Consider the following 11,620-nt stretch of genomic DNA (forward strand, 5'->3'; position numbering starts at 1 on the left):
GGTAACTTTATGGCGGGCCAGATGTGTTAGTCGTAAACCCCCCGTTTGACAAAACTCATTAAGTGCATATCACTAAAATGATAAGTTTTAACACGCATTTTGCCTACTCACCGGACACACCGACTATCTCGGCTACTTTATCCCAAGCCTCGTTTTTTTTTAACCGGTCCCTATACGCAAACAACGTCATATTATAAATGATAGGAAACCCAGCATCGGCGATGATGAGCTTCTCCTCCATTTTCCTCGGAACAAATGTTTTGGTAGGAACAAAAGATTACATCGTATGTTTCTCCGGAATCAGTCAGCGTGAAGGACGTCTATATTCTGATTGGCGGCTGGCGTTAGCCGCTTTTTGCCGCTGAACCACGTCATAGCTCATTACCATGAAGTTGAAAAATTTCAACTTTCTGATTAACGCTCAACACGCTCAAAACGCTCAAAACGCTCAAAACGCGACGCCGACAGATTTGCCGCTCCTTGCAGCTGAGAGAAGCCGGCTTCCATTGAAAATGAATGACTTCCGGTAACTTTGAACGCTCAAGTCGGTGGCGGTGTGAGCGTACGGTTATATTTACACAAATGTCTTTTCCACCAAGGCAGTTCTGGTGCTGGTTTGGAGTCGGTGCCAAATATTGAACCGGTTCTTTGCTTTTCCACACAAATAAACCTGGCTCTTGGCCAAGAAAACCGGTTCCAACTCAGCACCAACGTAGCGCTGGTCCAGAGATCAGAACCTGTCGTCGGGGGAAATCAAACAGAGCCCAATTAAATTGATTCTCACATGGCAGTGATCACGAGGAGGAGGCTCACCTGGACGGTCAGAGGACACGTCTCTGCCTGCACGACTTCAGGGACGCTAATTGCCCCGACCGAGAAGCTTTTTGGGAATCTGCCCCTTTGATGTGCTGACGGCCGGTTGAGGACAAATTCCCATTCCAGTGACTGCTCACTAAACAAATTCAAGAGTTAAAGTTACTCACTTGAGTGAATAAATGAATGTCGATTAAAAGGATTTCACAGAGAGGACATAACAACCTCCGGTTCAGCCGAGGAGCCGAGGACCTGTCATGAGACGCAACTCAAGTCATTTGACTTGAGTCCACACCTCTGCTAACTTCCGTTGGACGCTTTCATAATATGTCATGCTACGCTAGAGCCCGATCAATAAAGAATTTTTAAGGCCAATGCCGATACGAATATTTGGTTCTTTAAAAAGCCGATATTCCGATATATCAGCCGATATATTTTTTTAAAATCCAGAAACGCATTACAAAATCCCAAACAGATTTCCTTACATAAGTTATTTATGAGTTCTCACTAAAATATTGACAATAGTTCTATTGTCACAAGAGAACATCGAAATAAATGAAAGTTCTGATAAACAAAATGTATAAAAATACAAACTTAAGATATGAAACTTAAAGTCCTTTGAACCAAAAAAACAGTGTTGCCAACAGGGACGTTGTAGAGCGTCCTCTGGTGGACAGACTATGCAACGCCATCACTAACAGGGATGTTGTAGAGTGTCCTCTGGTGGACAGACTGTATAACAACATCACTAACAGGGACGTTACAGAGCGTCCTCTGGTGGACAGACTATACAACGCCATCACTAACAGGGACGTTGTAGACCGTCCTCTGGTGGACAGACTATACAACGCCAACACTAACAGGGACGTTGTAGAGCGTCCTCTGGTGGACAGACTATCCAACGCCATCACTAACATGGACGTTGTAGAGAGTCCTCTGGTGGACAGACTATCCAACGCCATCACTAACATGGACGTTGTAGAGAGTCCTCTGGTGGACAGACTATCCAACGCCATAACTAACAGGGACGTTGTAGAGCATCCTCTGGTGGACATACTATCCAACGCCATCACTAACAGGGACGTTGTAGAGCGTCCTCTGGTGGACAGACTATCCAACGCCATCACTAACGGGGACGTTGTAGAGCATCCTCTGGTGGACAGACTATGGAACACCATCACTAACAGGGACGTTGTAGAGTCTCCTCTGGTGGACAGACTATGCAACGCCATCACTAACAGGGACGTTGTAGAGCGTCCTCTGGTGGACAGACAATGCAACACCATCACTAACAGGGACGTTGTAGAGCGTCCTCTGGTGGACAGACTATGCAACGCCATCACTAACATGGACGCTGTAGAGCGTCCTCTGGTGGACAGACTATATAACACCATCACTTACAGGGACGTTTCAACTTTGATTAAAACCAGTGTGTCCCCAACGAGCTTTGACAGGGAACGTAACAAAGGACCAAAAGTCTCGGGGGGGGGGGGGGCTCCTTCATTCTTCAACACAGACACAGAAGAAGTAGTCATCTTTGGCTCCAAACGCCAGTCCCCTTTGAGGAACTCCCAAATCCAGCTGACACACCCTCTGTGGTAGAGGCAGAGCTGGAGGATGATGGGGGTTGTCTTTAATTTCCCTGGTGGAAGTCGCTGAGGTAGTCAAACAACTCCACAGCGGCAAAGCCCCAGGGATTGATGAGATCCGTCCAGAAATGCTGAAAGCTCTGGGTGTGGAGGGGATGTCTTGGTTGACACGCCTCTTTAACATTGCGTGGAAGTCTGGGACGGTGCCTAAGGAGTGGCAGACCGGGGTGGTGGTTCCCCTCTTCAAAAAGGGGTACCAGAGGGTGTGTGCCAATTACAGGGGTATCACACTTCTCAGCCTCCCTGGTAAAGTCTACTCCAAGGTGCTGGAAAGGAGGGTTCGGCCGATAGTCGAACCTCGGATTGAAGAGGAACAATGCAGATTCCATCCTGGCCGTGGAACAACGGATCAGATCTTCACTCTCGCAAGGATCTTGGAGGGGGCCTGGGAGTATGCCCAACCAGTCTACATGTGTTTTGTGGATCTGGAGAAGGCGTATGACCGGGTCCCCTGGGAGAATTTGTGGGAGGTGCTGAAGGAGTATGGGGTGAGGGGGTCCCTTCTCAGGGCTATCCAATCTCTGTATGACCAAAGCGAGAGCTGTGTCCGGGTTCTCGGCAGTAAGTCAGACTCGTTCGAGGTGAGGGTTGGCCTCCGCCAGGGCTGCGCTTTGTCCCCAATCCTGTTTGTAATATTTATGGACAGGATATCGAGGCGTAGTCGGGGCGGGAAGGGGTTGCAGTTTGGTGGGCTCAAGATCGCATCGCTGCTTTTTGCAGATGATGTGGTCCTGATGGCATCATCAGCCTGTGACCTTCAGCACTCACTGGATCGGTTCGCAGCCGAGTGTGAAGCGGCTGGGATGAGGATCAGCACCTCTAAATCTGAGGCCATGGTTCTCAGCAGGAAACCGATGGAGTGCTTTCTTCAGGTAGGGAGTGAGTCCTTACCTCAAGTGAAGGAGTTTAAGTACCTTGGGGTCTTGTTCGCGAGTGAGGGGACCATGGAGCGTGAGGTTGGTCGGAGAATCGGAGCAGCTGGTGCGGTACTACATTCCGTTTATCGCACCGTTGTGACAAAAAAAAGCTGAGCCAGAAGGCAAAGCTCTCGATCTACCGGGCAATTTTCGTTCCTACCCTCACCTAAGATCATGAAGGCTGGGTCATGACCGAAAGAACAAGATCCAGGGTACAAGCGGGCGGAATGGGTTTCCTCACGAGGGGGGGCTGGCGCCTCCCTCGAGATCGGGTGAGAAGCTCAGTCATCTTAGAGGAGCTCGGAGTAGAGCCGCTGCTCCTTCGCGTCGAAAAGAGCCAGTTGAGGTGGTTTGGGCATCTGGTAAGGAGGCCTCCTGGGAGCCTCCCTAGGGAGGTGGTCCATGCACGTCCAGCTGGGAGGAGGCCTCGGGGAAGACCCAGGACTAGGTGGAGGGACGTCCAGCAGGGAGGAGGCCTCGGGAGAGACCCAGGACTAGGTGGAGAGATTATATCTCCAACCTGGCCTGGGAACGCCTCGGGATCCCCCAGTCGGAGCTAGTTGATGAAGCTCGGGAAAGGGAAGTTTGGGGTCCCCTGCTGGAGCTGCTGCCCCCAAGACCTGATACCGGATAAGCAGATGAAGATGGATAATGAAGCCTTTATTAGTCCCACAAGGGGAAATTACAATTCACACACTGGTGTTACACACATTACAAACAGGCCTTAACTACACACACATGAAAGCAAGCAGCGCTCACTCTGAAGACCCAAAAACAAACTGCTCAACTTTCAGAATCTCACAACTGAGGATTCACCAACAGATTCTGTGATATTCGCCTTTCAGAGGAAAGCCCTAACTTCTAAAAGAGTTGAATTTAGACACTTTTATAAAAAGGCCCTAACAGTCCTTTAATTCTGGGTAACAAAACTGTACTGGATAAATTAAGAAAAGCTTAAGTAAAGTCGTCATATTTAAAATATGAATGCAAATCCTTTAACCCTCATGTTGTCCTCATGTTGTCCTCATGTTGTCCTCATGTTGTCCTCATGTTGTCCTCTGGTCAAATTGACCCGTTTTCCTGCATCAATGTTATTTTTGATTCCGCAAAATAACATGATTGATTCCACACAACGCTCTTTGGCAAGTACAAATCTCTACTTTCATTAATTTTGGGTCTTATTCGACTTTATAGCAAAAAATTAAAAAAATTAAAGTGATTTTGAACAGACTTTCCTTTAGTTTTAGTCTCAATAATTCCTAATTTCTGCTTTTCTAACTCAAACATTCCTGCTTCAGGGAACCGCCTTCAGGCAACAGGGACCGCTCGATGCATGAAACCCCCTAAAAGGCCGAGAGAGGCCGGCTGCAACACTTTTACAAACGCTGTTTGTGTGTTGTCATGCAGACCGGGAAACACCGTTCGTGGCGTGTGACGTCAGCGTGTACGCTGTTATCTGCTCTGTGAGGCGTCATAAGTGAGTCAGCGTTTCTTGCGATACAGGACCATACCAACTAGATGGTGTGTACACATAAACCATGTTATTTAGGGTTTTTCCTCACTCAAAATTGGCCTTTGGGGGGTGACTATACACGACAGTAATGGGTCTGTATTATCCTTCTTGACAGAAATAGATGCATTTGCCTGTTATTTCCCAAAAATGCATATTATGACCTATGTAAATGTAACCTCCAATTACCAATACTGCTTAAAAATGTAATATTAATACTAAAATACCGTTAAAATCTCCGGGAGAGTCCGGTACAGGTTGACTCTTGACAGAAAAACTGAGATAAGTGCTCATATTGGAGTTTATGTTCTGCTTGCTCAACGGTTGTTTGGTAAATTGCTATTAACAACATTCGGAATGGATTTAAATTGGCGTTTTTTTCACTCAATTCTTATCATTTTTAGCACTGGTGGTCCTTTGGGGCTGGCTAAAACCTCTTTGGGGGGCGCCAAAAATTCCTCTATGCAGGAAAAAACCCTGTTATTACAGCTTCTATACCAGAGGTTTAGTCTTACTGCTGCAGCAACTATTTTATATATAATTCATTTGATTGATTGATTTATTTTCTTTTTATAAGGCAGTGGTGGCCTAAATGTTAGACAGGACCGGATCCCCCCCCCAACATGGACCTTCCCTGAATAAATAAAGGTTAAATAAGAAGATGTATCCTAGCTTGTTAAATCCAATCCACTTTATTTCTAAAGCACATTTTACGAACACAAAGTTACCAAAGTGCTGCACAGAAAACTCAAACATGCAAAACATTTAATATAAAATATTGTAAAAGCAAAATAAGAGCATCGGGTTTAAAAAAAAAAAATAGATAAAGTGAATAAATTCTAAAAATACAGGACAACAATAAGAGACATCAGAGGACCACACAATTCACAGGGACTAAAGACTAAAAATGTGTCTTTAGAGGAGACTTAAAACACTCAACTGTTGGGGCTGTTCGGACATTAAATGTGAATATGTTGTAGTTTCTTCTCTCCTCTGTGGCAGTAAACTGAACATCTCTCTACTCTCAATAGTTGAGGACATAACAAGACATTTGAGGACTTCATGTTGTGCTTTTGGAAAGACTAATACACATTTTTTACCATTTTAATAATGGACGGATTAATCTATAATAAAGATGTTTGCTAGTTGCAGCCATAGACAGGTTCTCATATAGTAGGTAGGGTGTGTAAGCGTGCAAGCATGCATGAAATGACAGTGCAGCTTCTCAAGAGACGCACAGCAATGTGAATACAGGAAGTAATTCTATTATTACTGCACCACAATGCCCTTTGCACGGTATACTTTCAAAGGGTGGGGGATCAGAGGGTTGAGGGGGATCTGAAGAGGTTTGGGGTGAAAAAGCTTGCTGGGGTGCAAAGTCTCAGGGGTCAGATGAGAGTCAGTGAAAAGGGGAGTTTACATCAGGCGTCTCCTAACAGATGGAGAGGCCAGATGAAAAGAGGAAGGCTGTGGTTTTGAGGTGAATAGTCATGCACAAAGCAGAAGTCTCCATCATTTGATGACTAAGCTATCAGCGAGCTAACGCAACCTAGCGTGAGATTGGTACAGTTGGTTCTCACTGAACTCCACAAAGACACATCCTCTTTGACTTAAAGGCCCCATCGGATCTTCATCTTATTTAACGTCTTTTGAAGATACAACTCAAAGAATAAAGTATCGTCTCGTCCGTATGATCCTCTCGTACCGGGAGGCGTCTGGTGATCCCCCCCCCCCCCGCATACCAGACACAAGACAAAAACTGTAGCTTGACAAAAACAATCATAAAATCTTAACTTAAACTGTTTCTATCCACAGAAAGGTTAAAAAAAATTTTTAGATTTTAATATGGTATAAAGGGTCTACTGGATTTCCTGTTTGTTCTCAAATTGGACTCCACATTTACAAAAACATCCTTGTTATATGACATCTGCACCGCAATCTGCCACATTTACTGCTGTACTGCTCATCGATGTGCATTGTTTTGAATTAAAAAATGAAATCTACTATAAAGATTGGATGTGCTAAAAAGAGCTAATTCCTTAATGCTCGCTGCAGTAGTTCAGTCTGTGGGACTGCAACACTGCAGATGTTACCTTGAGCAAGGCACCGAACCCCTTCCTGTTGTAGGACCAACTACTAGGCTGTGTTCACCTATTAAACTCAGATCTGAGTGATCCGATCACATGTGGACAACTTTAAGTATGTGTGTTTACAGCTATCAGGACAATGTGTCTCCAAATGCGCCCTGGGTGACCATTTGTGTTCGGTTCTCACTTTTACTAAATGTAAATAAACACGTCTGTATACAGGCTAGTGTGTGTGTGTGTGTAGTAAAAATAGTATTTATTGTGAAGAATTGATAAAAAATGACTTCAATACAAACGTTCTTATTTTGTATTCAGGGAAGTTTCACTGAAGCTTCTTTTTGCAGGAATAGAAGAGAAAAGAAAGTCTTTATTGTCATTATACACAGGTGCAGTACCTGTGCAATGAGATTGAAGGCCTGTGCAATGAGATTAAAGGCCTGTGCAATGAGATTAAAGGCCTGTGCAATGAGATTAAAGGCCTGTGCAATGAGATTAAAGGCCTGTGCAATGAGATTAAAGGCCTGTGCAATGAGATTAAAGGCCTGTGCAATGAGATTAAAGGCCTGTGCAATGAGATTAAAGGCCTGTGCAATGAGATTAAAGGCCTGTGCAATGAGATTAAAGGCCTGTGCAATGAGATTGAAGGCCTGTGCAATGAGATTGAAGGCCTGTGCAATGAGATTAAAGGCCTGTGCAATGAGATTAAAGGCCTGTGCAATGAGATTAAAGGCCTGTGCAATGAGACTGAAGGCCTGTGCAATGAGATTGAAGGCCTGTGCAATTGGAACACCCGGATCGCATTTGCACACTAACACACATTCACTTCCATCCGATCTGCTGCCAACTGGATGGAGCAAAACTTTCTTCAATTTAATAGTTCCAAAACCGAAGCCGTCCTGGTTGGAACTCCTCATCAGACCAAACCAGCATCCATAACCAGCATCACCTTTTCTGGTACTAACATCCCGCTCTCATCAACAGTTAGTAATCTTGGTGTAAAAATGGACTCCCAACTCACTTCTGAAGCCCAGATAAATCACCTATGCAAGACGTCTTTCCACCACCTCCGTAACATCTCCAAACTCCGACCCATTCTCTCCCTTCCAGACGCCGAGAAGCTGGTTCATGGCTTTGTCTCCTCCAGACTGGACTACTGCAGTCCACTTCTCATTGGGATCCCTAGAAAGAGTCTGCAGGGGCTTCAGTACATCCAAAACTCTGCAGCTAGGATCCTGCTGAGAGCCCATTACCCCCATTCTCCACCCACTACACCGGCCCCCCATCTCCACCAGGATGGAGTTCAAGGTTTCCCTCCTCACACATCAATGCATCCATGGACATGCCCCCCCTTACCTCAAAGAACTTATCAAACCACAGAACACAACCCGCTCCCTTCGCTCCACTCACTCAAACCTCCTCCACAGTCCCAGAACCAGACCCAGGACCATGGGAGATGGGGCCTTTTGTGCTGCTGCCCCACGTCTGTGGACTGCCCCCCCGGACACCTCGAGGGCACCTCAATCCACTGAGTGTTTTAATAAAAAAAAGCCTTAAAACATGTCTTTTTAGCAAAGCTTTTGGTCCCCTTTAGATGTTTTTTTATCCTCTCTTCTAAGAATAGCTTTATTTTTTCTTTCTTTTTTGTTTTGTTTTTCTCTTTTTTTACCTGTAGCACTTTGAGAACTATTGATGAAAAGTGCATTATAAATAAAATGTATAATTATTATTATTATTATCATTATTAATAATATTAATTAACTGAGGATAGGGTCAAGGGCTAGATGCCTGAACAGATGGAGAGAATGCCTTTCTACAGATCCCATAATTTAGATCTACGCCCCTGCTCACTTTACCCACCCAGATCCATCCTGTTGACGCACACGCTTTAACCCTTCAGGCTCGCCAGTTTACTCCGGCGCTGAGGAGACCGGTCTGGCAATGACAGACTGGTAAATCGCAAAAGGAGAATGCAGGAATTTCTGTAGTTTTATCCCACACATATGTGATTTTTGCTTTTATAAAAGTAAAAATAAGGACATTGTGTACCAGCGGCTGCCTTTTCCAGGCAACTAAAAATAAGATTTAAGTTTTATTTTCAACTTTCTACTCACTCCAGTATCTTTCTCTGTTTCCTAATCAGGGGATCATGAATTATTTCATCCTCTTTTCAACTTCTCCAAATCATACTGAGAGAACACCTTAGCGGCTTTTTTTTTTTTAATTCTTCCTCTTCCTACCTTTTGAAAGATGAGTACAAATAAGGGTATCAGAATAGATAAAGGGGCTTGGCTATTTTCCCTATAAAGTAAATGTGCCTTTCCCACGACTGTTCACTGCAGCAGCGACTTCCCTTCAAAACACTGAGAAGAAAACATCAGAGCACCTGTCAGACGTCTTTCATCACCAAAGCAGGTACATGAAATAACAAGGTGTACATTTCCAATCTTCAGGGCATGATTACCTGCAACTAATAACTATTTTCAGTAATGATTATGTTAATATCTGCTGCTGATTTTCATGACTGATAATTTTTACTCTGTAAAGCGTCAGAAAATAATGAAAAAATAAAAACCAGCAAAGGTTACATCTTTCTATTATTTGTTTAGCTAACAGTCCTAAACGAGATACTATATAATGTAAGTAAACGAATATCAGCTGTTAAAAACATTAGATAGATACTTTATTTGATCCCCAAGGGGGATTTTTCTGTCAATTGACTAATAAACTCAGCAAATAACCATTAAAACTTGAAGAGGGACATGAGTACTTGAAATTTTGTTTAGTTTAGCAACTATGGAAACTTGTTTGTTGTTTGTTGTTATTTAGCAGGATTTCTAAAAACCCTGTTTAACAGATTTGCGAACATTTCTAGAAACACAAATATTAATGCATATTTGTGTCCCTTCTGCAGGGCGTTAGAGCCAGAACACCCTGCAGGCAACAGACGCAAAGGTGAGTTATTCAACTACTGGTGCCATGCTCGTTTGGAGCGAATTCCTTGCAACTGCATGGTTTCTAGTGTTGCAGCTTGCAGCATTTAACTGTCAACAGCGGTTGCACACCAGGCCGTCGGATGGTGTTGCCTGTAATGTATAACTATTATCAGACCGGCCCTTGTGGCCTCGAAACACTACCGGCCCACGAGAAAGTCCCGAATCTTCTGATTCCCACTCTGCCTCTGGCATGCAGGATCACTTGAAAGTCCTCAATTTATAGATAGATTATCTCAGGAGATACTAGCTTTGTAATAATCTCTGCTGCTGACTCAGTTAACCGACTGAAGGAATCTAGATGGTAAGTTTAGAATCTACATTTTGTATGGTCGTTGTTTATTATCTGTTTTGTGAGAGTTCTGTGTGTTAGAAACACTGTTATTGAACCTGATGTGTGCAGATGGCTGGTCTGGGGTGGGTGCTCGTGGTACTGGCCTTCTTCCTGTCTGACAGCGTGGTCGCTGAGGAACCGGACCGGCTTGCAAGTATCGTACAAGGCATCAAGAATCAGTAAGTCCACAAAACCTGTTGTTCTTTGGCTTTTCTGATAACTCTACTACTACTACTACTACTACTACCACTACTACTACTATCACAACTAGGGCTGCACAATTGGGAGAAAAAGTCATACAGCTATTAATAAGTTTACTTGATTGTCAAGGAAAAAGCACAAAATAAGCTAAGATGAACTTGAACGTACAAAGTAGAAGAAATTCAGGGCTCAGTAACGGTTTCCCCAGATTGAGTCAACTGGCAACCCTTCAGTGTTTATTTAAATATAAAAACAAACAAACAAAACTTACAAAACTGGACAAACTTATTTCAGAAGAAGTCAATATTTTATTTGGTTGTCTCGACAAAGTTTAAACACTACGTTTGTGTGCAACACATTTCAGCTGTTGTGTTAAAAGTTAAAATGTCGACGGTTAAACAGTGTAAAAGTGTGACTGTAGTTCACCGTAGAGGAGTCCAACAGCGGGACGTACAACCGGCTGCTGCTAAAGCTTCAATTTCAATTTTATTTATAGTATCAATTCACAACAACAGTTATCTCAAGACACTTTACAGATCAGTTTACAGTTTTAGACCACACTCCAGAATTTACAAGGACCCAACAGGTCTAGTAGTTCCCTCCAAAGCAAGCAACAGTGGCGAGGAAAAACTCCCTTTTAGGAAGAAACCTGGGACAGATCCAGACCCAGACCCAGACCCAGACCCAGGCCCAGACCCAGGTTCTTGGTAGGCGGTGTCTGACGGGCCGATTGGGCTATGAGCTAAAAGCTAAAAGCTATGGGCGTGCTTTATTTATAAAGTACTCCATGGCCTGGTGACACCTCCACTGCTGGAGTTTATTAAATGGAGACACAGTCGGATCCCCAGAGCTGTTGTAAACCGGGACTGTGAGGTTCCTTTCAAAAACCTCCTTCAGCCGTAATGCTCTATCTATTAAAAGGTGCATTATGGGACACACTGGCCCCAACTATAAGGGAGCGTCCCATTTCTATATATAAAATACACTCACCGGCCACTTTATTAGGTACACCTGTCCAACTGCTCGTTAACACTTAATTTGTAAGCAGCCAATCACATGGCGGCAACTCAGTGCATTTAGGCATGTAGACATGGTCAAGAGAATCTCCTGCAGTTCAAA

The 11,620-nt window shown here is 44.0% G+C and overlaps 1 protein-coding gene across 1 annotated transcript in view; it reads left to right on the top strand.

The window, feature by feature from the left end:
• Positions 1–9,267: 9,267 nt before the first annotated feature.
• Positions 9,268–11,620, top strand: part of LOC117934607 (rRNA/tRNA 2'-O-methyltransferase fibrillarin-like protein 1) — a 12,889-nt gene continuing 10,536 nt past the window's right edge. Inside the window, exons 1-2 of the mRNA XM_034856393.1 lie at positions 9,268–9,388; positions 9,898–9,928. The gene's annotated coding sequence lies outside the window, so the exon portion shown is untranslated. The remainder of the gene's footprint in view (positions 9,389–9,897; positions 9,929–11,620) is intronic.

Source organism: Etheostoma cragini, chromosome 2 (genome assembly GCF_013103735.1).
Source record: "Etheostoma cragini isolate CJK2018 chromosome 2, CSU_Ecrag_1.0, whole genome shotgun sequence".
NCBI classification, from domain to species: Eukaryota; Metazoa; Chordata; class Actinopteri; order Perciformes; family Percidae; genus Etheostoma; species Etheostoma cragini.